Source organism: Mus caroli, unplaced genomic scaffold (assembly GCF_978045245.1).
Source record: "Mus caroli unplaced genomic scaffold, Mus_caroli_1 scaffold_3, whole genome shotgun sequence".
NCBI lineage: Eukaryota > Metazoa > Chordata > Mammalia > Rodentia > Muridae > Mus > Mus caroli.
In genome coordinates, this window is record NW_028227258.1 from 2,700,891 (window position 1) to 2,725,320 (window position 24,430).

The 24,430-nt window shown below is 40.1% G+C and overlaps 1 protein-coding gene and 1 non-coding gene across 2 annotated transcripts in view; both read right to left on the reverse strand.

The window, feature by feature from the left end:
- Positions 1–24,430, reverse strand: part of Negr1 (neuronal growth regulator 1) — a 750,157-nt gene that overhangs the window by 87,867 nt on the left and 637,860 nt on the right. The window lies entirely within an intron of this gene.
- On the reverse strand, positions 19,333–19,464 carry LOC115030756 (small nucleolar RNA SNORA17). Its single transcript, XR_003836350.1, has one exon. It is a non-coding gene; the product is annotated as a small nucleolar RNA SNORA17 (small nucleolar RNA).

Consider the following 24,430-nt stretch of genomic DNA (forward strand, 5'->3'; position numbering starts at 1 on the left):
CATTTTCCATCTGGGATTTATCTCTTACATTAAGATTTTGTACTTCTAGTTCAATATGGGCATAGACATGAGTGATGGTGTGTGTGTGTGTGTGTGTGTGCGCGCGCGTGCCTGTGTGGGTGTGCATGTGTGCACATGCATGTGTGTGTGAGAGAGTAATACAAACATGTTTATAAAATTATTGGAAATAATGTAGCGTTACAAACATGATCTTTCTAATATACATTTTCCCTTTCTGCAGTGCTCATAAATACAGAATATAAAACTAAACTTGTAAATATGGGTACTCAAAACTCAGTATCTAAATATGAAAAAATCCAAGGGAGCTTGGATAAATTCTGATGCCTACTTTTACAACTAGAGCAAAGTAACTGCTTGCCCTGTTATGAGAAGCAGAGCTGCAGCACCAAAGGCTTCAGGACCCGACCTCTGGAGCCTGTAGTTTCTCTGCCTTGGATGGTAGAGAAGAATAGTAGGCACATTTGGAATTTATGGCCTATAAAACTGTGAGACTATAAATCTGTGTTGTTAGATGTTTCCAGAGCTACAATAATTTCTTATACAGGCAATAGAAAACTCATACATTTATGAAATCATTTGACCATTTATCCATTCATTGATTCACTCAGGAAAACCTTGTATATTTTCTAAATGTAAGGCAGACACATTTCATCTACCAGGGATATCCATCCTGTTAGCTTCTGGGCTATATACTGGATGGAGAATTATCTTAGCCACACATTAAATATTTAGTCACTATGTGTGTAGTAGAATTGTCTTTCACAGTAAACCATGAATGATAATGCAATAAAGAAACTGTTTCTTCCTCATAGAATTTTGGAGAAATTTTTTTTCTACCAGTCTCTGGTCCCCTTTTGAGGAGATCATCATGAAATCTCCCTCTCAGTATAAGCCAGGCTCTCTATTAGATGTGGAATAAATGTACAATTTTAATTTTCAGTATAAAATACAATGTAAAGTCAAGAACATATAAAATATAGAAACATGAATTTCAGCTACTCTAATTCCTCAGGTCAACCTCATCAGTGTATCATGCAATGAGTCCATCAGTCTGCAGATCCACCCTGAGAAAGATAAGAAGTATGAATGTTCATGCTTCCCTAAAGGGTCTTGCAATCCAGGGGTGTGCAAACCCTCTGTCTGCAGATACCAGGCATAAAGCATGTGATAGCTGTGGGGTAAATGTACAGTTTCTCCAGAGCCTTCTCAGGGTAACTGGCAAGAGCTTTGTCAAGATTCACCATCAAAGTTGTGTGCTATTTCATGTAAAGAAAGTAGATACTAGAAATCATTTTCAACTGTAAACTCTGTGCCATCTCTCTATATAACATACTAAGAACACGTGGATCATTACATGGTATACTTTATGGTGAGATGTTGATTGATAATGTTGGTGGTGCTTAATCCTGAATCTAGATACATCAGAAGATCAATAACTTAATTATCTCCTCCAACAGAGCTGAAGGCCAACGAGACAGGACACAAGGAATGACAAGTAGAAGTTAGCAAGCACTCCAGTTTCTTTTAAAATCATCATATGCTAAATTATACCCTAAGACTTTTGCTGTACTTGTATCTGGAAACTAATCAGCTAATTATGGATAATTATAATTAATATCTGAATTCATTATTATGAAGCATATTAATTGGAATTTGAAATATATTCTGAGTTGTCTTAAATTTCTCACATGCTAACAATCAGAGAATAATGGAAGCTTGATTGTTACAAATTAGAAAAAAAAATTTCCACAAATCTTAAAATAAATCTCAAAACAACACTGTTTGTTAATGATGCTGTAGGATCCCAGCTCATGTTGTAGGGAGACAGACCTTCACAGATGTCCATGCTCCTAGGAGACACCATCAACCTGAGACTCATCTGGCTTCCATAGGCCTCATTCATCTTCATCCTCATTCTTCATTTTCTTACATGTGCATAATATTATTTACCAAACGTATGGTACTATCCCCCCTCCCATTTAAAGCGAAAAAGCAAAACCCCAGTCTTTCCCCCAAATAAAAGGAAGGGACCAAAGCACCTGCATGAAGTCAGAGATGCCTGGATCTGCATTCTCCCTATCTGCAGAGAGCAGGGCGTTATCCAGGCTCACCCTGTCTGCTTGACTTTATCAACACATGATAGGCTTCTCTTCTAACAACTTGATTTGCTCCCATTCCACTTTTTTATTTCCCTCTGGCTCATACCACACATCAAGCTTCCACTTGACTACCAAAGTAACTGAGCAACCCAACAATAGGCCTGTGCCCGAGGTTTAATAGACCAAGATTCCAGGCAAGGTATACAACACCCTCTGAGATACAGTACTGTGGACTTCTTGAATACCACCAGGATCTATGATCAGTTTACACTCTGAATATTCTTGTAACTCCATTGAAGCATATTGTAATGGTTTATGTCTTCTTTGGCTATGTGGAGTGCTCTGTATCAAAGTCAGGAATGTATTTGTCAAGAAAGATTTTTCCGATAGTCTTCAGGCAGAATTGGAGTTCCTAGTTAGTTAGTTCTATTACATCATCATTACAATGCATCATGTTAGTTCGTTCTATTACATCACACACTGGTTATACAAACCTCTTCTATATGCCTGTCTCATTCACCTATGAAAAATGGAAGAATAGTAGTAGACCTGTGCATTTCTACTGCACCATGTGACTTGTGCCTTGCTCAGATGCTGAGTGAACTTTTAACAACTGGTAGAAATACAAGGTGACCTGATTTTTGTTTCTAGCAGTTCCAGTCTCTTATGATTTAGCCCTGTGTCCACATGGGAATTTGTCCTGTATTCATTTGTTCAGTCAACCACTCACTCTCCATCCTTCCATCCATCCATATATCAGTTCATCCATTTATTCAACCATCCATCAGTTATCCATCCATCAGTCTACCATCCATCAACCACTCATCCATCTACCCATCTCTCAGTTACATATTTATCCACTTGTCTGTCTATCATTGGTCAATCCATTCATCTATCATTTATCATCTCTTCCACTCATCTCTCAAGTATTTATCTATTCATCCATCTATCAACATATCCATTCATCGTTTTATCCATCCATACACTCACCCGTCATCCATACATTTATCTATTCATCTATCCATCTACCTATCTATCCATCTATCATCCATTTGTCATTGGGCTCCCATCCATCTTGCCATTCATGACTATTAAGGCACACACGGTCAACAGAATCATTGCAATGTCTGACTTTTGTGTATAGTAGTGAGATGAACATGAACTAACTTTCACGATTAGTAATGAAATGGAAAAATTACTTAATTTTCTTGCAGGGTTAATTTTTTGATGAAATGTTCTTACTGCTCTCCACTTCTGAGTATTTTTCTGAGGCTCCCATGAGATTCTTATTACCAACTTTAGCTTTTTATGAACAACTTATTCTTTGGTTTATTTCTCAAGGAATAGCAATTTCTTGATACTAATTTTTTCCAGTAAAGAATTTGATGTTGTACTTTATAAGTTTATTTAATATCTGACCATAAATGCATACAAAAATTCTAGTGTAAACATTATTTTAGGAGTTTTTAGAAGAAATTGATGTTGGTTAGATTGGTAGTGAATTAATTTCAATTTTTGTTTTAGTGACTTGTTTTTAGATGAGTTATCACTCATGTAGCTAAAAGTGGGTAGATCACTGAAGGAAACCTGTGATATCTGCTATCACGTGTTAGCTCAAACGCACCATTAAAGTAGCTCACTCAGTATTTTCATTGATATCATCTGGTGTTTGGGGAGGACCTAGCATGGAATCAGCTCATATGGACCAATAGTTTATTTATCCACCACACTCCGTTGTCTACAGTTCCTTGCTATCCTCTCTGTTTTGTAACATTCACATTCTACACAGCCATCCATAATTTGTGAGGACAGCTCATACATGTGAAGACTTTTCCCAGGCAAAATGGTATGCTTCTGTCTCCAAACTGAAATGATGTAACATATTTATTATTACTAATGTTTAATAATATGCTGTCCTCTAAGGAGGCTTAACCTCCTTCAGGTTTTCTTATGCTCTCAGCACTTATGTGGTGCCCAATACAATTGCTGTTCAATGAATGTTTGCTAAATGTTGGACTGTGTTATTCAGAGGAAATGGGAAATGGAGATTCCTGGGGTAATGAATAAAGGCATTTTTCCCTTTTTAGAAAACTCAGCCAGAAAAGTGAAGGTTGATTTGCCAAGTAGATGTATCAAACAGGAATTATTCAGTTCTGGAGTTCTTTATACAACGTGGCATCTCTCTGTGAGTCAAAATAATTCTGTTTACAAACATCAGTATTTATGTTTTCATAAATACTTGCCACTGTATAGATTCAAGCATAAATACTTGATGGCAGTTTGGGGTATTTTAAATTTTGGTTCTGCCACATATCTGCTGATTTTCCTTCAGTAAATGCTTTCTTTCTCTACTTGGCTGTCAAATTGAACTAGCTTTCATTAATGGACATATAGTCATGTTTAAATACCCAAATACATTAAGCTTAATAATAGTCATTTTAAAATATTGATACTTTACAAAGGTGTAGGAGGTTTTGTGTTGTTAAAAATACCAAGTAGCTGATTATTGTATGGAAACCATATTTTTTACACTTTGCCAGCTATCTAAGGATAAGTAAATTCATTTTACTATCAGTGGCATGCACTTAACAATGAAGTGATTTTCATAATAATGATTTTTTTATTTGATGATTGCTAAGTATTATTCCCAGGGGCTAAGTGAAGACAGTTTCTGGTAGGACATCACTGATACCTTGAACAAACTCTACTTTGCTCTTCTGTTTATCATCTAAGTGATTGCCTGGATGAATGTTTATTCTGAGAAGTATACAAAGCCAAGTGAATGCTGGTTTGATTGGAATTCAATTGTTGAAGGGTTCCTGTGAGGCTGTGCAGAAATGGTCAATAAGTTTAAGATCAGAATGAAGAACTCATGGTGGGTTGGTTCCGGACTGGGAAGTTCAGCCTTGACCTGTCAGATTTAAGTCCCAGCAGGCAGCAGTGTGGGGCTGAGATATCCAGGCACTAGCAAGCCCAGCGTTAGGGACAGGAGCTCATCTATTCAAAGTGCTCCACCTTTCCTTTCTTTAAAAAATAAATGTCTACTATTAAAATATACTTCAAAGATAATCACAAAATTGTGTTTGCTTTAAAATAATTAAATAGAAATGGTGTATGTGTTTGAATAGCACACCACTTTCCTCTGCTTAATGATGGCCATGCTTTAGCCCAGGACCATTACCCAGAATAACACATTCCAGCCAGGCAATTATCATAAAAGGAGACTGAATTCTCAAATTCGCCACACGTCTCCCTCATCATGAAAAATGGCCTTTCCCTCTCAGACGCTGAGGCTGAGGTGGATCAAAGAAGAGATTCTTTTGTTCTTCTTGCATCCCATCTTTTGTGGCCTTTTCTTGAATAATGACGTTAATAATTCAGTTTTCACCCCTTTCAATTGTGACACATTTTGACTTTTCAAGAATGTGTAAAAATATAAGTTATGACTTCGAGACCTTCATTTCTTTAGAATGTTCCAACATGACTGATATAAATCTGTTCTCTCCAATCTATCCTCAGTGTGCCCAGTGTTCCTGCAACGACATCCACTTTATCTCTGCTTTAACTCTCTTGCAGCGATATCAGGAATTATGAGATCTGCTTCAATTCTGATTCTATTCTCTCCTCTGAGTATGTAGAAGCAGCAAATTGGATATTTCTGCTGAATACTTTAGCAAGAATTTTCACTGTCTATTGTTCTTTGAAGGGTATTTTCTTAAGGCTTGTTTCTTACAGCTGGGACTCTCAACATTGGCTTCATTTCTATTAACCTTGAACGGACTTTTACTTAGAGTGATGTATTGCCAACTCTTCTTGATACTATATTCAGCCCGCACCCATACTTTTAAAATCATTTGCTTATCCTTTATTACCCTGCCAATCTTGCTTAAACCACATACTTTTTGAATCCCTGTCCAACCCCATTTGTCCTGGGAAGCCTTTAATAAAGGCTCAATTAATGTAGGCCAGGTTTCATTGATAGCTGTGCTTGTTTTCTGTCCTTCAGTTCATTAATTCAATTCAATTCAACATGTATTTATTAACTTTCTCTATAATGATTTCTTTTTTAGAAAAGCTTACATTACACTTTCAAAGGTCACACTGTGGAGGAATTCAGTTTTGCAGCAATGGATCAAACCTAGGTAGCTGGTTGAAATTTGACTTTTTTTGTAATATATGGAGAGATAGAAATCTTTTTACAGATATAAACAATTTGCTTGTTGGCTTTATAACTGGCATTTTTTAAATGAGTCCCTTCTACTGCAGAACTTGTGATTAAAGATTATTTGTTGAGAGTGACTCTTGGTTTATTTGTCTTATGTAATTTCTACCTCAAACACAGAAAGTGAGTATGTAGTTAAATGCCACTAGACACCACTTTTAAAATTAGGGTGCACCCCATTTGTTACTTGAGTAATGATGAAAGTACCTTAACTTTTTAAATTAGCAAGTCTTTAACAAATAAGGCCATGGCTAAAAAAGGAAGCAAGTGTAAAATTTATGTACACACTAGCTGGTTAAAATATATGAAAATTACTAAATATCTTTTAGAATTGACAGACAAAATAAGATCAAAGTGTATATGCATACAATTAATTTTAAGACCTCAGACACTTAGGTATGTGCCACTCTTTGGAGGTCACAGGCACCCATGGGAATCAGATCTTTTATAAGTTGTTATAAGTTGATAGCAAATCAGGTTCTGATTTACTGTGATGTTAAGCTCAAACTTGAGGGGTTATTAGTCCCATCTAAAACAGAATACTGTGATTAATAGTGTCATGTGAACTTTGCCTACACCCGTGGTAAAATAGATTTAGATAGTCTATCCAAATATGCTTAATTTTGGGAGGTTACAAAAATGAAACTTGTAATTTGAGCAGAAAGTGTTACACTATGAGACTCTTCAAATACTTAATCTTAAGCCTGATCTAGCTCATCTCACTGTGGGGGTGGGGCATTCATAATCACCCAAGCCAATTTAAAGCATTTTTGATTGATTACAATTTGAGATACATTTTTTTCCTTTCTAAACCTCTCAGTTTCTCAGATCAGCAAATCTCATTTTTAGACTAAAATTTAGTGCCATTTATGGAACAAGAGACGAACAACTATTTAACTAACTTATACCTCCTCCTGGTAGGCGACATCCAAAACCCTTTAACTCAGCGGTTATAGAAGTCCATGTGAGTTTTTTCAAAGCTAATGACTTCAGCAGGTTTGACCTTCTTCTTTAAATACCCGACAGCCAAGGTTCAGAATAAGGCACTAAATTTCTATGTAACAAGATAAAGGTTGTTTCATTAGCTTTTATCTTGATTTGTTTTGTCATTCACAAATTCAGAAATATTCCCAGTTGAAAACAAGTCTTAAAAATACTCTTATGGCCTTGGTCCATCTTTTCAGATAAATGTCTACAGTGGAACTGGGAACAATCTGGAAATAAAGGCCAATAGCTGAAGTCAGTCAGCTTGCCTTGACAAGTTTCAAGAGATCACAATCTCCTCCTGGAATACAGAGAGTGGGAGAACCTGCCTTCCTCGGATGGCTCTGAGTGGAAACATTAAAATGCCTTCTTGCCTTATAATGATCTTTATGCTAATATAATACCAAGCTAAAGTAAATAGTTTACAAAGAGCTACTCAGAAACTTTTGGAAATTCTCTATATCTCTGTTTGTGAAGGCAGAGTGTAGCTAATCAGCTTGCAATGCTTTGAGTGTGACACAGACTGTACAACAGGAAGTAACAACGTACACCAACAACCTGCTCAGACATCACTCATAGGACCCACGGCGACAACACATCACAGAGAGACAAGACAAGTGACAGACACTAGAGCCACACCCATGCCTGTGGCCCAGAAGCAACCGGTTGTGTTTCTGTGACAATGCAGAAATCTTGGTTGACAGAAAAAGTACCCAGACATACTTTGTAAATGTATGTGGATACTGACCTGGACTTGTGACAGGACTAGAGGTAGTAGGCTCAATAATTTCTACAAAAAGGGAAAAGGAAAGAAAAGAAAAACATTGTGTGCATTAATCATACATAAAGACAATCAGCAAGCATGCAACACGTACTCAGCGGGACTCTGATGTGCAACTTCCCTGACTGAAGAGTCATCAATAAAACCTTGTGTCTGAGGCTGACAGATCCTTGTGATGTGTTTGCTGTTAGGCTGTCTCTTATACTGAGCTAAGATTCAGGGGATATTTCTATTTGGTTTACAGCACCACGTTTACCATGCCAAGGTTCAGGACCTGTGTTGGAATTTTCAGGCAGTAAGGTTTGAAGACCTTTCTTCTGCTAAAATGCTGAAACTTACTAGATGACTAACATGCTAAAAAATGCTAGAACCTGCACACATGTAGTTTTCTGATAGGGGTGGTTACAGAGTGGTCAGTCAAGTTTTTCTTAGTATGTACTAAAAACGTAAGTCATAGAAAAATTCCAAATTATCCCTGCTTGTCATTTTAAGGATTAAATATCATAATTTGCAAGCATATAACATGACTGCTTAGCTACCTAGTCATGCCTACTTTTATGTTTCTGAGTAAAAAGTAGGCATTTATACATATACCCATTGTGGCAGTAAGTGTAGTCCACTTGACTCAAACTTGAAATAGCTGAGAAGGGAGTCTTAGTAAGGGATTGTCTAGATTAAGTTGCTTATATGCGTGTCTGATGGAATGGTCTTAATCACATTAATTGAGGTGATAAGACATGCCCACTGTGGGTAGTATCATTCCCTAGACAGGGGATCCTGAATTGTATAATAGTAGAGATACTGAGCTGAGCACTAACAGGCATGCATTAATTTTTTTGCTCTCCTATTCTTGACTGTCAATGTGATGTATATAGCTCCTTCAAATTCTTACCACCTTCACTTCATCTTCATGGTCTGTACTATGGAATTGTGGGCCAAATAAACCCTTTATCTCTTAAGCTGTTTCTTCTTCAGAACGATATCACAGCAACAGGAAACGAGAATAAGACACCCATACACTGTGCACACACACATGAAACACATACATGATTGGACTGAATCATTAGGTCCTGCTTACCAATGCAACCCTCTTGTAAGTGTCTAACAAACTGCATAGGGTTAAAAATCATTGCTATACTTTTACTCTAGATTTTCACCCTTTAACCTTTTTTTTTCATGAAGAAAAAAAAAAGAAAGTGTTTTCAGGTAGCATGTGTTGGTGATAATGAAAATTGTTATACAAAGGCCAGCACTGTTGCTGGTAATCTAAACAATAGCAGAAGATCCTTAGGGACTGTTGCTAATGAGGCAGAACTCAAATATTAGGAGGACTTGCATTTTTGAGGAACTTTGGTCCAGGGAATCAGCCATGTTTTATTTCCACTATAGAACTTGGTCATCACAAATTTTTCACAGTAGCAAAAAGATAGCACTAATTCCTATAATTGAATATACTGAAAGTAATTATGAAAGTAAAAGCTGAGTCCCAGTGCAACATAGCCAGGAACCCATGTGCAGGGTCCATGGGAGATGCTAGCTCAGAAGAAAAAATGTGTTATGTGTATGCATGTGTGTGTATGTGTGTGTGTGTGTGCATGCATGGATATGTATGAATGCATGAATTGTATGGGGTGTGTATATTTATGTGTATGTATGTATGTATGTGTTCATATGCAATGCATATGTATGGGGAATGTGTGTGTATTTGTGTGCATTCTGTGTGTGTGTGTGTGTATGTGTGTGTGTGTGCATGTGCGTGCTATTTTACCTATTCATGTGTTTGGTTTGCCACTGTTTGTACACTCTCTTTTTCTGATAGGGCAATGAAAAATCAGTGAATCCACAAAACCCTCATGTGGCAGGAGCTATAAAGTCAGTCTTTCAAAGAAAATATTTTTGAGGTTCAGCTAGTTGAACAATCCAAGTATGTGTTCATCCCATGAGCAGGCTGATTCTCCAGGCCCTGGGTTTCGGTTCTGAGCCAATAGGTTCTGCAAGATCTTCCGACAGCTAAATCAAATCATAACCAGATCTGGGAGTATTCATTGAAAAGAGTGTTCTCAGATAGTGAGATAATTTTGTTGATCATAAAAATTTAGAGGTCACATGTATGCCTGGGAATCAAACAAAACAAAACAAACAAAACAAAACAAAACACAATGAGAAACCAGGGTGAATCAAAGTTCTGGGAGTAGGGATTCCAGTGCCCAGATCTGTGGCAGATGAGACCTTGGGTAGTTCCTGGGTGTCAGAAAGTACTTAGTTACAAAGGACTCAGCTCAACCAGAATCAAATCTCTCACTTGCCTTCATTCAGCTGTGGGAGGAGCAGAAGTTAAGGAAACTCTGAGCCCCTGTGTCTCATTTGTGAAATGTAGCTCCAAGTCCCTATTTTGTAGGTCTTGAGAGATGATTAAGGCCGTGGCATAAACAATCAAGCAAGCACGGGCAGGGGTGGGGATATGTCACTGCTTAGACAGGAGTGTGAAACAATGTCTGGGACTCAGTAGGAGTTTTAAGTAAACTTCTGGAGCTTAGGGGAGTGTATTTGCCACACAGAAGCAAAGATGGAGCTCCTGAGTTGTGAGAACTACACAAATACAGTCAGCCTACCTAGAAAGTAACCGAGTATTAATATTCACAATTAAAACAGTGGACATGCGCATCATAACAATTCTGACTGAGGTAAAGTTTATATTACAAACTTACAAATCAAGATATAACAATTGTTTTAAGAAAGAAAAATTATACTTCAATCCTGGAATGATTTGTGTCAAATTATAGGCATACATTTTTAGCACATACAAAAACTGTTCAAAATGATACTCTTCCTTTTATGTATAAACACATGACAACTCACCACTATCTTTAAAATAGAAAGAAAACAATAGTTTAGAAAATCTTGTTGAATAATAGTCAAATTGACTATCTCAATTAAATCTATTCTAGACTTGTTTATGGGTTGTTGACTCAAGAGATCAGCAATTATTTGTTCTGTATCTGTTGTAGCAAAACTTATTACTGTTAAATTAATTAAGATTAGAAAAATTATACATTCTTAGTATATAACATCTATTATCACATTCCCCTCCCCCAACATCTGTGCGACAGATGTTATTCCTAGTGCTAAAAAGGAGCTTAAAGAGGTTAAAAGTCAGATTTTGGTCAGGATCTAATTGAGATGGAGACAGAAGATTCTGTGTCTTGGCTTTTCACTTGCTAACACTCTACTGCGTTTGAAACTACTACAGTAGAATATTTGAAGCAAGAGTTGGGCCACCACTAGGGCCTTTGTACCAATGACTTCTGTTCACCAGTCTGGAAAACAGGCAGATTCAACCCCTGCCACCTCAGGAGGCTTCTGTAATAGACTTTTGTACTAACAGAAGTATTTGCCATGATTCACTCTCTCTCTCTCTCTCTCTCTCTCTCTCTCTCTCTCTCTCTCTCTCTCTCTCTCCTGAGTCAACAGCAGGTACAGTTTCTGGCTTTAGTATAGGGCTCAGTGTCAGAGAAAGAATGCTCAGCTAGTGCAGAGAGCGTTATCAAAACAGAAGCACACAGCTGAGCAAGGCCTTTACACATACAAACCTCCATGCAGCTAATGGTGGTTTTACAGAGTGCTTAGCTTTCAAGAATGTCACTGTTTTTATAGGGATCAGATGGGAGCCACTATTTTGCACCTTAGTCATCAACTTGTAAGCAGAGAAATATCTTTCTCAAGGTGTGGAGTGCACTCTCCTGGTGAGCCACAGAGGCCCCAAGAGTCTGCTTCTCACTCATTACCTGCAGCATCACAATGCTCCAGGGAGGGATAAGGGCACTATGTATCACTGAAGCCACTGTGGGGCTGTGGGATCAGCTGTGGCAGAGGGGCAGTTTTGATTGTACATAAAACAGGGTAAAGAGAAGTTCACTCAGGCAGACAGTGTAGACAGTTATGCAGAAAACAAGACACTGTAAAAAAAAACCAGAATATTTTTCTTTATTAGATGTAATTTTCTCCAGCACAAGAAGACATCTTATTTAAGAAAGCACCAAGAAACAACAAGCCACTGGCAGTGAATCTTTCTGTAGAGTATGATAATTATTGTTCACTACATGCATGGCCTGGTACCAGATTCTCTGGTGCCAAGCCCCTTCTTATCTATGTATTTTAGGTCATATCTGGATCCTAGGATGTTATTATGTTATTTTATGCTGTGATGCAGTGGTGGTGGTAGTTGTGGAGGGTGTGTGTATATGTGTGTGTGTGTGTGTGTGTGTGTGTGTGTATCTTTTGGACTTTGGAGAGATAACAAGACTGAGCTACGGAGACAAGGCAGAAATTAATCCTTTTGGTTGCCATGGTTTCACTGAAAGATCTGATTGCCGTTCACTGTGGTGCTGAGGCAGTAGGATGAAGAGCATGCAGCTCTGCCAGGACTAAGGTTAGCATGGATAAGGGCTCAGAAGACAGGCTCTAAGCTAACAGAGAAGACACAACAACCATAGGGACCCAATGTGAGCCCTGTGGTGTCCCTTTCCATATAAAGCATCAGCAGGCTTATAAAGCATCAGCAGGCTTGACAGAGAAGCAGAGGGTAGTATTGGAACCACAGCTTTCCCACCGGGAAGGAACTAGTGAGTGGTCCACATTCATGGGCATAGCTGATGCCTGATGGTAGGAGCCTCTTTTCAGTATAGACTGAAGTTTTCAGGCAGCCAGAAGACTTAGTTTACATTTCTCTGGAAACCTGAGGGTGGGTCACTATGAAATCTCTGGATTGCAGGGGTCTAATATGTAAATATTAGGTCCTCATGGTTAGCCTACATACTTCCCTGGGTAACTTTGTTTCCAACACAAGGTGTTTAGGATTAGCATTTAAGGGAAACTGACCTATGGCCAAATCCTGGATCCAGAGTGCAGAAGTCTCCCTGTAGGTTTGTGGGTTTACAAGCATAGGTGAAGTCTCATGAGGAGAGTAAACAAGTGCAGACATAAGCCATGTAGCGCACTGACTGCAAATAGCAATGGGGAGTTTATCTGTTTACATTTCATGTGTGTGTGTGTGTGTGCCTGTGCATGTGTGTATGCATGTGTGCATATGCTCACGTGTGCATGTGTGTGCATATGTGCATTTGTTGTATGCATGAATGTGTGCATGTTTATGTGTTTGTGTGTATATATGCATGTGTGCACATGTGCATATTGTGCATACACATGTGCATATGTGTGCATGTATGTTCATGTGTGCATGTGTGTATGTATAGTATTCATGCTTATACATGCATGACAGAGTGCAGGCAAATGCATATGTGTGTAGTATATATACCTGTATATGCATGAGTGCATGCATGTGCATGCATGTGAAACTTTGAGGTTGATTTCAAGTGCCTTCCTTGGCTGCCTTCTAGCTTATACACTGAAGCAGGGTCTCTCACTGGACTTGCAGCTTGCCACTTCAGCTCCTAGTAAGCCAGCTTGCTTTGTGGATATTTGTCTCTGTCTGCCAAATGATGAGGTTACAGGCAGTCATTGGATCAATCTGGATTTTATGAGGGTTTTAGAAATCTGTTCTCTTTCTGTCCTCATGCTTGTTGAGCCATCTCTCCAGGACCTTAGCATATTTTATTTTAATTGAAAAGATAATAAATGGCTTTAAAAATCATTGCAGCACGGTTACCACTTTATGTTGTTATAAATGGCTACTACACAAATTCAACCTTAAAATTTTTCTTTATCAAGAAAACAATTTCTATTAATGAGAGACGATGAGCACTCTAATTAGTGGCTCTATCCAAGTAGTCTGCAAAGTAGCAAAGGCTTTGTGTCACCATCTTGCTCGCAGCTGCACTCATGTACCAGAGTTTCATTAGAGTTCCATACACACACACACACACACACACACACACACACACACACACACGGAGGAGGGAGTTCCCCTGAGATTTAAAAGGGATATTGACTCTGAAATCAGCACAGAAAATTGGGTTGCAAAGGAATATAATTCCTTCTAATCTAGAGGAAATCTGGAGAGAATTTCTTTTCCTTGAAACTTACTTGACAATAACTGCAGAAGCCAGCAAAAAACCTTCTGCAGACAGGCCTTCTAGCTAGGAACACAGCTGAGGCCCTGTAAATGCAGAAGGGGCCTTGTTACTCCTTCATGCAGAGTTCAAGCTGTACTGGGCACTGCATCCTTCCCCTGTGTTCTGTCCCTGACATCTAATAAGCAGTAGTCTTGGTGGAGTGTACTAATGAACAAAGGCTGCAGATGGAGCCAGATAACAGACATCAGCTCACACAGAAGCCCTGACCTGGTACACAGAATTCTGACTGTAGTCTAGGTGCTAACCACCCCACTTGGTAGTGACTGATCTGTCAGCTACTTGGTGTTCTACTCCATGTGTGGGAAGACAACCCCAGGGTTTTCTCCCCACTGTACCTCACCGTGTGCTGTTACAGAGCAAACTGAATTTCAGTGGAATTAAAAACTTCTTGATATCATGCCAGCCATATTTATTCAGACTTCCCCCTACTCACATCCTTCCAAATTTTCCATTCTGGGCTGTCACTAAGTAGAAGACATTAATGATTGTAATCTTCTGTACACAATACACATGTAATCCATCACATTAACTATTTATAAAATGTCTATCATGTACCAGAGACTGTGCTCAGATCTTTAGAGAGATTATCTTGTTTTTTACAATTACCTTATAAGGTAAGACGTTATTTTTCCTGTTTTGCAGCTGGGTAAACTACAGTTCAGAGGTGTTTAATCTACCCAGTGTAACCACTGTGGCATAAAGTAAGCAGACAGTATGTGTTTTTCTTCTATATATAGGTGACAAAACAGGGCTCAAAGCACATGTGACTTAGCCAAGTATGCTAATCAAGTATGCATGCAAGACACAGACACAGACACAGACACACACACACACACACACACACACACACACACACACACACCTGTACAAGACACCCCAAGAACTGTTCCATCCACAGACAAATGCAGGTACTCAGCCCATGAGGACAATCAGTTGCTGAATGAAGGGTACTTGGACAGTACTTATTCCAAAGACTAAGTGTGCAGCCTCCCTCCTAGCATAGATTTTATTTTCTATCACTTGTGTCCTCTTGACACATTTGAATCAAAGCTGATCTTAATTGGCAAAATACACACTGTTCAATGGTTCAGGAAAAGTGAACATTAGGAGATATCACTTACTTAAACGATATATGGTTAAAACATTTAGTGAGGAAAATCGGTGGCCAGAGGAAGCTTGATGAGCCTCCAGTCTGCACAGAAACCATGCAGATAAAGTTGATTTTGACCGTATATCCACTAGAAAAAGGGAGATTTTCAATACTCACAGTGGAAAAGAACCTGCTCTTATGGATTCTGGATATCAGTTCCATCTGTACAGTGTTGTCTTTCAGGCATTAGATCTTGTGTTTGAGTCTCAAATCGACATACAAAGTTGGTATGGTGATACATCGTTGCAAACCCAGTGCCAGGGCCACTGAACCAACCTATCAGTGAGGTCCAGGCCAGAGAGAGACCTGTGTCAACATTCAAGTTTGATACAGAAGAATATGGATGGAGGGTAAAGGGGAATGCTGGGATACAAAGGGACCTGTCAGGGGGAGTGTGAGAAGGGCACATTTTAGGAAAGGGGGAGGAATAAATGCAAAAGAATGATGGATAAAATAACATAAGAACATCTGGAAAAGCCTTAAGTTAATAGTCAACTATTAACAAGAACAAAACAAAACAGCAAACCCCCACCCCTATAACATTCATGAATCTACGTATACCAAGTGTGTTTTGACACACTCAGAATTTTAATGGAATCCTTTTCATCTGGGATGACAGTGCTCCCTCCAAAAGCCCAAACCACCTAGCAAAATCCCAACAGCAGACACATGAAGCCTTCCTTTGAGTTGTTGCTCAGGGCTCTCAAGGTGCACTGTCTATTGCTGCCACCTCTGGTTACCCTCAGAGGCAGAAGGTAAGGTGCTATTGCCAAAGACACCATGTTCTTCAGAAACAGAAGCCCCTAGGCTGGATCTAACCTGAATGCCCTTTTCCTTGAAACTAGCTTTCATAGAACTAGAAAGCTCTGTGTAAGCTTTCAAAGGACTGAGGAAACCCCACTCCTACCCATGCATGATGGCTGTGAACCACATCAATGTCAAGCACGGCCCAACAATGTTAATGGTTCAGTATTGGCACTCATACCTTGGCGGTAACCAGCTCATCTCTAATTGGACTTAAGGCTCTCTCAACAATGGGAAAAACCATATCTAGTACTCAATACCTAGTCACCTACTCAGTGCTAATGAAGGCATGGTTATTGAAGGGGATATATACAGCCACTAATTTACTAAACCAGCATAATCCCTAACAATAATCTATAAAGCTTGCCCTCACAGATTAGTCTTCATCCCCCAACAAGGAAACTTCTCTTTGCAACAGATGATGACCATTACAGAAAACCACAACCAATCAAAATTCAGAGTTGTGGACTCCAGTCCCAGTGGATACACATACAAAATGTTCCCACACCTAAGGCTCAGGGAACATTGTGGAAGAGGGTTCAGAAAGATTCTAAAAGCCAGAGGATCAAGGAGTTTGCTGTGAGATTTGAGTTTGTTTTTTACTAACATCAGAAACTATATACATAAAGTTGCACCAACCTGTCCACCTGGCAAAGTGGGCAGAGGAAAAGCCTATGGCCTCAACCTTACACAAAGAACTAGGCAACTGAGAAAGCCTGAGAGTGGGAGAGGTGGTCTTCCCCTGGGAAGAGAACACTAATTGGTTGTCCTGTATGAAATTATCAGCTTTGTACATACAAGTAAAGTTTTACAGACTGAATAGGTTATATTTAGGAACACATGTGTATATACATTTATACTACTATGCATTGGATAAAAATTAGTGAAAAGGAAAGACAGCACAAATTTGAAGGAGAGAATCCAGGGGTATATGGGAGGATTTGGAGGGAGGAAAGGGAGAGATGTAATTAAAATATAATCTCTCTCTCTGTCTCTCTCTCTCTGTCTCTCTCTCTCTCTCTCTCACACACACACACACACACACACACAAGCACACAAACACATCCACACAAAGGAAAAAAAATCAAGGTGGACAATTCTGAAGAATGACACAGAGGTTGATCCCTGGCTTCTACATCCACATAAACACACATGCCTGGGCATTTGCACACATAAGTCCCTTTGCCTGCATGTATTGTTGTGCACACTCACATGCACACAGAAAAACTTCTTTGACTTATTTTTTCGCAACGCGCATGTTAGTTCCACTCATTCCCCCCTCCACTTGTACCCAACCTCTACTTTGCAACCTCCCCCAATAGAGGAAAAAAATTTCATGTGTCATAGTGTGTCCCACAGTATTCCCTTTTGCCCACATTTATTTGCTTGCAACTGTTCATTGCAATGACTCCTTGGGCTGATATGGGGCCTCTGGCTTCTGCTATTCTATCAATATTGGATCCTCACTAAGACTCTTTTTGGATATCCTGTTGTTGCCCTGTGTCACAGAGATTCTAGTTGTGGATCTGTAGGACCAGCCTCTTCATGCACTCCAGCAGTTTTTGATGGGGTAGATGTTGGGGTGGGACAATTCAAAGCCATGGATCTAGGCCTGAGAGGTATCAGAGATGGCCAGTCCACTGGCTCTCATGTTCTCACACCCTAGGAGGCAGTCTAACCTGCAACCCCCACAACCAGGGCCAGCTCTACCCTGCTGCCCAAGTGAAGTACAGGGCCTGCTCTCCTGAGTGTGGCAGCCAGTGAGGGACATGGCCAGTTCTCCCACTCTGATAATTCTGAGGCCATCTTTCTTGTCTGCCACAGATGGTGAATGAGGGGAGAAAGGTTTCCCTCCCTAACACCATCTAGCAGACAAGAGGCAGGGCCTCAGTTCTGGCTCATCTGCAACTCCTACATCCAGAGCCAACTCTCTCACCTGTCATAGGTGGCAAGGGGCTGGGTTGGAGGAGGGCATCTCTTCCTCACCCATGCTGCCACAGGACAACCAGCAGGACCAGCTCTTCCACATTCACACCCTGTGGATAGATCACTTGAACCCCTGCCATCAGAGTCAGCTCCACTGTGCTGTGCACATGAGGTACAGGGCCTGATCTCCTACATGCTGCAGCAGGTGAGGGGTAAGGACAGCTCTCCTGCCCACTGTAGATGTGAGGGCAAAAGAGCAGGGAGGAGGTTTCTACTTTGTCAATGCCACCATACAGTAGATAAAAGGCAGGGCTGGCTCTCTCACACTCACACCCTTGGGGTTGTCTTATCTGTAACCCCCACAAACTGGGTCAGCTTTGCTGTGCTGACCAGGTAAGGTGCTGGCTCTGTTCTCCCCAGTGTTGCAGCTGGTGGAGGGCAGGGCCAGCTCTCCTGCTCTCATGACCCCAGGGCCAGGTATCCCACATGCCACAGGTAGTGAGGGATGACAGGGGACGAGGGTATCTCCATACCACCACAAGAGACAAGTGCTAGGACAAGCTTACCCATGCTAGTATCCTTGAGGCTACCATACACACAACTCCCACAATGAGCAAAGTAGGGTAGGGGGCACTCTTCCCAAATACTGCAGCTAGCTAGGGGTGGGGTCAGCTCTCCTGCTCTCACAACTCTACGGTCATCTCTCCCACAGTGCCCAGGTGAGGGCTAGGGCCAGTTCTGCACAGCCCTCAGATATCAACATTTCCCTGGGTGGCAGGCCAGACCAGAAAGATCTGTCTGGTCTTTGGTGGTAACAGACCCCTGCTGCTGCAGGGCCATGGACTCAGACATGGCTTTTGGTGGCAGCACTGGCCAGGACCTCACTATGACCCTAGGTGGCATCTCTGGCTACTCACATCAGGCTGTTCCTCACTACCCTCGAGTCAGTTCTGCCTCTGTTGTGCCACCTCCTTCTGTTTTTCTTTCTCTTCTGTTTCTTCACTACTTATTTGCTGTACTTAGTGGCTCCTGGGGTCTCTGAGTGTCTTAGATCATCTCAGGAGTGGCCTCAGGAGTTCTGTGCCCCAACTGTAAATTAGGCCCTGGGCAGGAGTCATCTTGAGGAAGGTTGCCTACCCCCACCCCCAACCCAGGCCTGCATGGTGCTGGACTAGTGGTCAACTTAGAATATCTCCCTGTCTGGGTCTCCTGGCACCAGACTTGTGGTGGTCTTAGGTTCACTTTTTTCAGGAGATGTTAAGCTTCTAATCACTCATATGTTCATAGGTCAGAATACTGAGCATAGACATAGCCTCTTTCTTCTCTGCCACCTACTGACATACATAAGATACAGCAGCCACACCTCCAACATCTCTAGGGGCAGGTTGGACTTCTTATAAAATCTAAGATCTCGGGGTATTCTAAACACTTCTTCCAATTTATCCACTTTCCCTCAAGTCCCAGGAGTTTAATTTTGTGTGCATAAGAAAAGCTTGCTTCTCTGAAATATGTACTTTGGGTGAGAATCAATCATAACTGATATTTTGCTCCAGTAAATTGTTTCTGGAATGATTAAAGGTCTTGGAATTAACGACTTCTTCTGAAAGGATCCAGACCAAGGAAAATGTAGCTACACTGTGTTTGACAGAGCTTGGTTCTCTGGGGTCTAGCTTATCTAAAATCATATGTGTTTCCTTTGTGTCTGCACAGAAGCTTTGCAATTAGGACATGTTTATGTTCAATCTTTATGCCTCCCCCGCATTATCTGCCTTTTCTCTGTTGTAACAAATCATTTTATAATTAGCTGAAGGAGAATGGGAAAATTATGGTATGGTCAGAGCAGCAATTATCTTGGTTAGATGTCACTGTTAGAATTTGCACATTAAAAAAGATTTACTAAGGTCTTTAGTTTTCAAAGGCTCTTCAGATAAGCCCACAAAGGTGTTCATGTTGGCACACATGTGTTCCCATTCATCTAGTAAGTAGCCATCAGGTATGCATGTTGTCCAAGGAGTATTTTAGTTCCTGTAAATGAGATTGTGAAGAATGCTAAGTTTCTGACTTTGTGAAGTTTACATTTTGTGAGAAAGAATGTAATCACAGAAAAAGTGATTTTCATGTCATGTAACACACACACAGAATTCCAGGTACACCAGAACACATTCATCTTCCATGCTGGTGGAGAGGTGCTTGCACTGTAAGAGAAAGAGAGCATACTGTCCCATGCTCTTCAGAGCATCCTGAACCTTTAGCCACTATTCTTCAAAGAATCAAGTGGTTTCAAGGAAAAAGTGAGTTCACTGGCCCTCCTGTTTACCTGGAGGACTTGGCTTTAGCTGACTGCTTCTAGTTAGGGTAACGTTGATGCGAGGTAGTCTGCATTTGTGCTTTTTCCCTCTCCATTTCTATTGGCCTGAAAACAGGGAGATGGTGTTTCATCTGCCTGAGCCTCACTATTACCACTCCTCAGAAGAAATGCTGGAAACAGAGAAGCCTCCGGAATTCCTTTGGCTTGTGATGGACATTACTTACAAGACTGGGCCTGGCACCTCACTGCTCACTCAGCACCCCATTCCCTCCAAGCTCTGACCAGTGCAGAATACTGAAGTCCAATATTTCAGTAGGCTCAGAAAAACACCAAGTCAGATGGGCCTGCTTTCTACTGTCTCTCTGCATGGACAAGCATATTGTCCGAGGACAGACAACATAATTTAGGAGGTCAGTTTGGGAAAGTTTCCCTGGTCTCTGGGGGTGGCTTGGAGCCATTCCCCACAGTTCTTATTGACCACAGTCATGTTGCTCTTTTGCTGTTTTTACTTGGTGCCTTTTTCTCCTTATGGAGGATCAGAGAAAGTGTCTTAGGCACTGTCATCTTTAGCACGGTGCTGGGATGATGGGATACTATCCTCAAATGTGGGGTTGAAGAAGAGCAGAGTTCTAAAGTCTCTGTGGTCATGCAGCCCCCACCTTAATCACCCTATGGCTTTGCCTAGGGACTTGGTTGTTTTTCCTTAACTAAGCCAAGAGAACAGCTGTCCTTGGCAGGCCTGGCTTCCTGCATGCTGTGTCATGGCCCCATTGCTTCAAAAAGAGCCCCAGGAGGCTTGGAGTGACACAAACCTGCCAGCCTGCCCTGTTCCCATGGTTCCTCCTGGAATCTGCCCTTCCCCTCTTGGCTCACAGACCCTGTCCATGATGGAGCCAAATTTGTCTGCTCTGAATCTATTTCTCTTTGCATCCGGCCCTCAATCAGTGAGTCCAGTGTCCAATCTTGCACTGGCCAAGATCGGATTTGCTTTCCACAATGGAAAGGGCATCTGTGATGGTGGGTTTATTTTGATTTATAGCATTATAGGATATGGCCCATGATAGAATGAACTAAAGGTGGATGTTACATTCGCTGCTAGGAAGCAGAGACCAGTGGAATGTTTGTGCTCAGCACAGTGGTTCCTTTTTGCTAAGCCTGGAACATTATGGAATGATATCGCATGCAGGGTGGGTTTCCCCACATTAATGAAGTAATCTAGATAATTCATTACAGGCATGCACAGAGGTGATTCTATATCCTATCAAGGTGGCAACACTAGCCATCACATTGGCCATAAGCTGTCTTGTCTTTCACCACCATAATACAATACCTCTTCACATACCCCCAAACAAGACCAACCCAACATGGACTTCCAAATGAGTAAGCCAAAATAGCCTCTTTCCTTTATAAGATGATTGTGTCTAGTATTTCTTGCTGTCATGGAAACCTGGCTGACAGATGTACTAATCACATGTTTGGAAATCATTATCATATTTTCATTTATCAAATGTTATCTTGGTACCTATGTCTCTGTCTACTTTTCTATCTATCTAGAACCACTTTAAACAAAATTACAGATGTCATATTATATAATGAAACATATCTGTACATTTGTCTGCAAACTAAAGACCTGCTGTGCAACCAACTATAAACATTGCATCTAACACAACAAACAATAATTTCTTAATTTGTAATACAAGTACATATTGTTTGTCCCCAAATTATATCTTATAAGATATTTTAAAAGCAGGGACATTCTATATTTTTAAGGGATGCCATAAGCTTTTTGTTTTGTCTCTTAAACCTAGCTCAGTTTAACTTTATTTTTCACAATATTCTTTGCATTGTTTCAGGTAGATCAGAAACTTGAATTATCTTTTAGGCTTGGATGAGTACATATAAATGCACAAACAAGATGGGATGGGCCTGCTGAGAAAGAAAGGACTAGAGTTCACAAAGTCATAATCTGAGGATCAGAAACTTGAATTATCTCTTTTGTGTTACAAAACCAGTTGTTTAGTAACACAGGCACACTATGGCTGCTTTAATTAAAGAATAGTTTCTCTTCTTAAGTTTTCCCTACCATCCAGTATTCAATTAGTTCAACTCAGTGGGCTCCTGCCAGACTCTTGTGACTCAAATGCAGGCCCTCCTCTGATCAGCATGACTGCCCTGAGGGCACTCTGTGTCCTGAGAATGTGACAACAGAAGCAACCATAGAAGAGAAATGTCTTGGTTATAGTATGAAACAGACTTGGGAATAAACAGTACATAATTAAAAATAATCTCCAATATGTATAAAAGCTGGAGATTCTTGAAATGTCTATTTATTACTAGTTCTGAGTTTTATCTTTATTCCTTAGTTATTTATAGTTATACAATCAAAATAGCACCTGGAAATGTTTGCACTTTCAGCCTGTTCTTTCATAATAGCAGAAAAGCTGAACTTAGGACACAGAGGAAAGATACGAAAATTGGTATATTGTAAGTATACTGTAGTGTGTGTGTGTGTGTGTGTGTGTGTGTGTGCACGCGCGTGCGCTATATATTCAGTTATTGTGCTAGGTATCTCATTTTTTATTCATCTCCAAATCAGACATTTTAGACAGTTATATAGAAAAATGAAGAGTCTTTGGGGACAAGATTATTTTTTTTTTACTAAATGTAATTTTGCTCAGGACAAGATAATATTCTATTAAAGCAAAGGTATGAGGAAACAGCCATGTGTTTGCCTGCAGGTGTGTGTGTGTGTGTGTGTGTGTGTGTGTGTGTGTGTGTGTGCGATAGATAGATAGATAGATAGATAGATAGATAGATAGATAGATAGATAGATGAGATGTGTAGGTTAATGATGGGTGTTACTGTCTGTGTAGGTGTGACATGTGAAGGTCAATCATGGGTGCTAATGTGTGTGTGTGTGTGTTTGTGTGACATGTGGAAGTCAATGATTATATATATATATATATATATATATATATATATATCCTCATGAATAGCTCACAGCTTTCATTCCAAACATTTTCCCTTTGCTCCCTCCATTTTTCTTTCCCCTTTTCCCCATTTTTCTCTTTCTCACCTCTTTCTTTAGTAATTTTCTTAGAGCCTTATTTTTATTTAAAATTATATATGGTTTGGAATGTTTTGCTGATATTCTCTCATGTCGAATCTTTCCATGTTTCCATTTCATGTGCAGGAAATGAGCACAGAGCAGGAAAACCCAGACCATGGAGAGGAAGCCTGGGTGGGCCACATGCAGAGGCCAGTGCAGCAAGCACTTGTGCCACGGTGGATAAGGATGCCATTTCTGCCACTTCTCCATGGACACACTTTTCATTTTGTATTCTGACCATGCATCTGAGCTTGGTTCCATTTTCTGTGCTCCTCACAAGCTGAGTATATGGTATTGCAACTTAGAAATGTTGTTAGTCCATGACTTCTGTGATAATTGTATCTATGAAGAGGAATCTAAGACTTATGAGTACACAAGGTATAAACTACCAAAGACAAATACTTTAAAAACAAACAAACAAACAAAAAAAACAAATGATACACTGGTTCTTTAGCATCCAAATCTTACTAATCCCAAGTTATTTAATCCATGGATTAAAACTGTTTAATCCATGTTTAAGCACAGTATGAGAGGAGCCTGTCATTTTTTTTCAATCTAAAAAAATTTTTGAATTTTTATGGCAAAATATTTCCCACAATACTTTTTTCACAGAGGTCAAAATAAAATCTGACAGTAATGAGTACAGTTGCTTAATTCACCTGTAATTTATGGATTTGTAGATTTAAAAGACAACAGAATCCCTCTACTGTAGGTCAAGTGCTATGTAAATACTGGGCTAGAAGGTAAATAACAGCATACAGGCAACAGTTAAGATAAACTACATGTGACAACATAAAACATGCACTTCTAATAACAGCCAAGGACAGTTTTCACTTAAAAACGGTGACCACAGTGTTGTGTATATTATGAGGCAACATTTTGAGTTGTAGAATTATGGAATATCTGTGGCATTTGAGAGGCAGGGTCTTGGGGG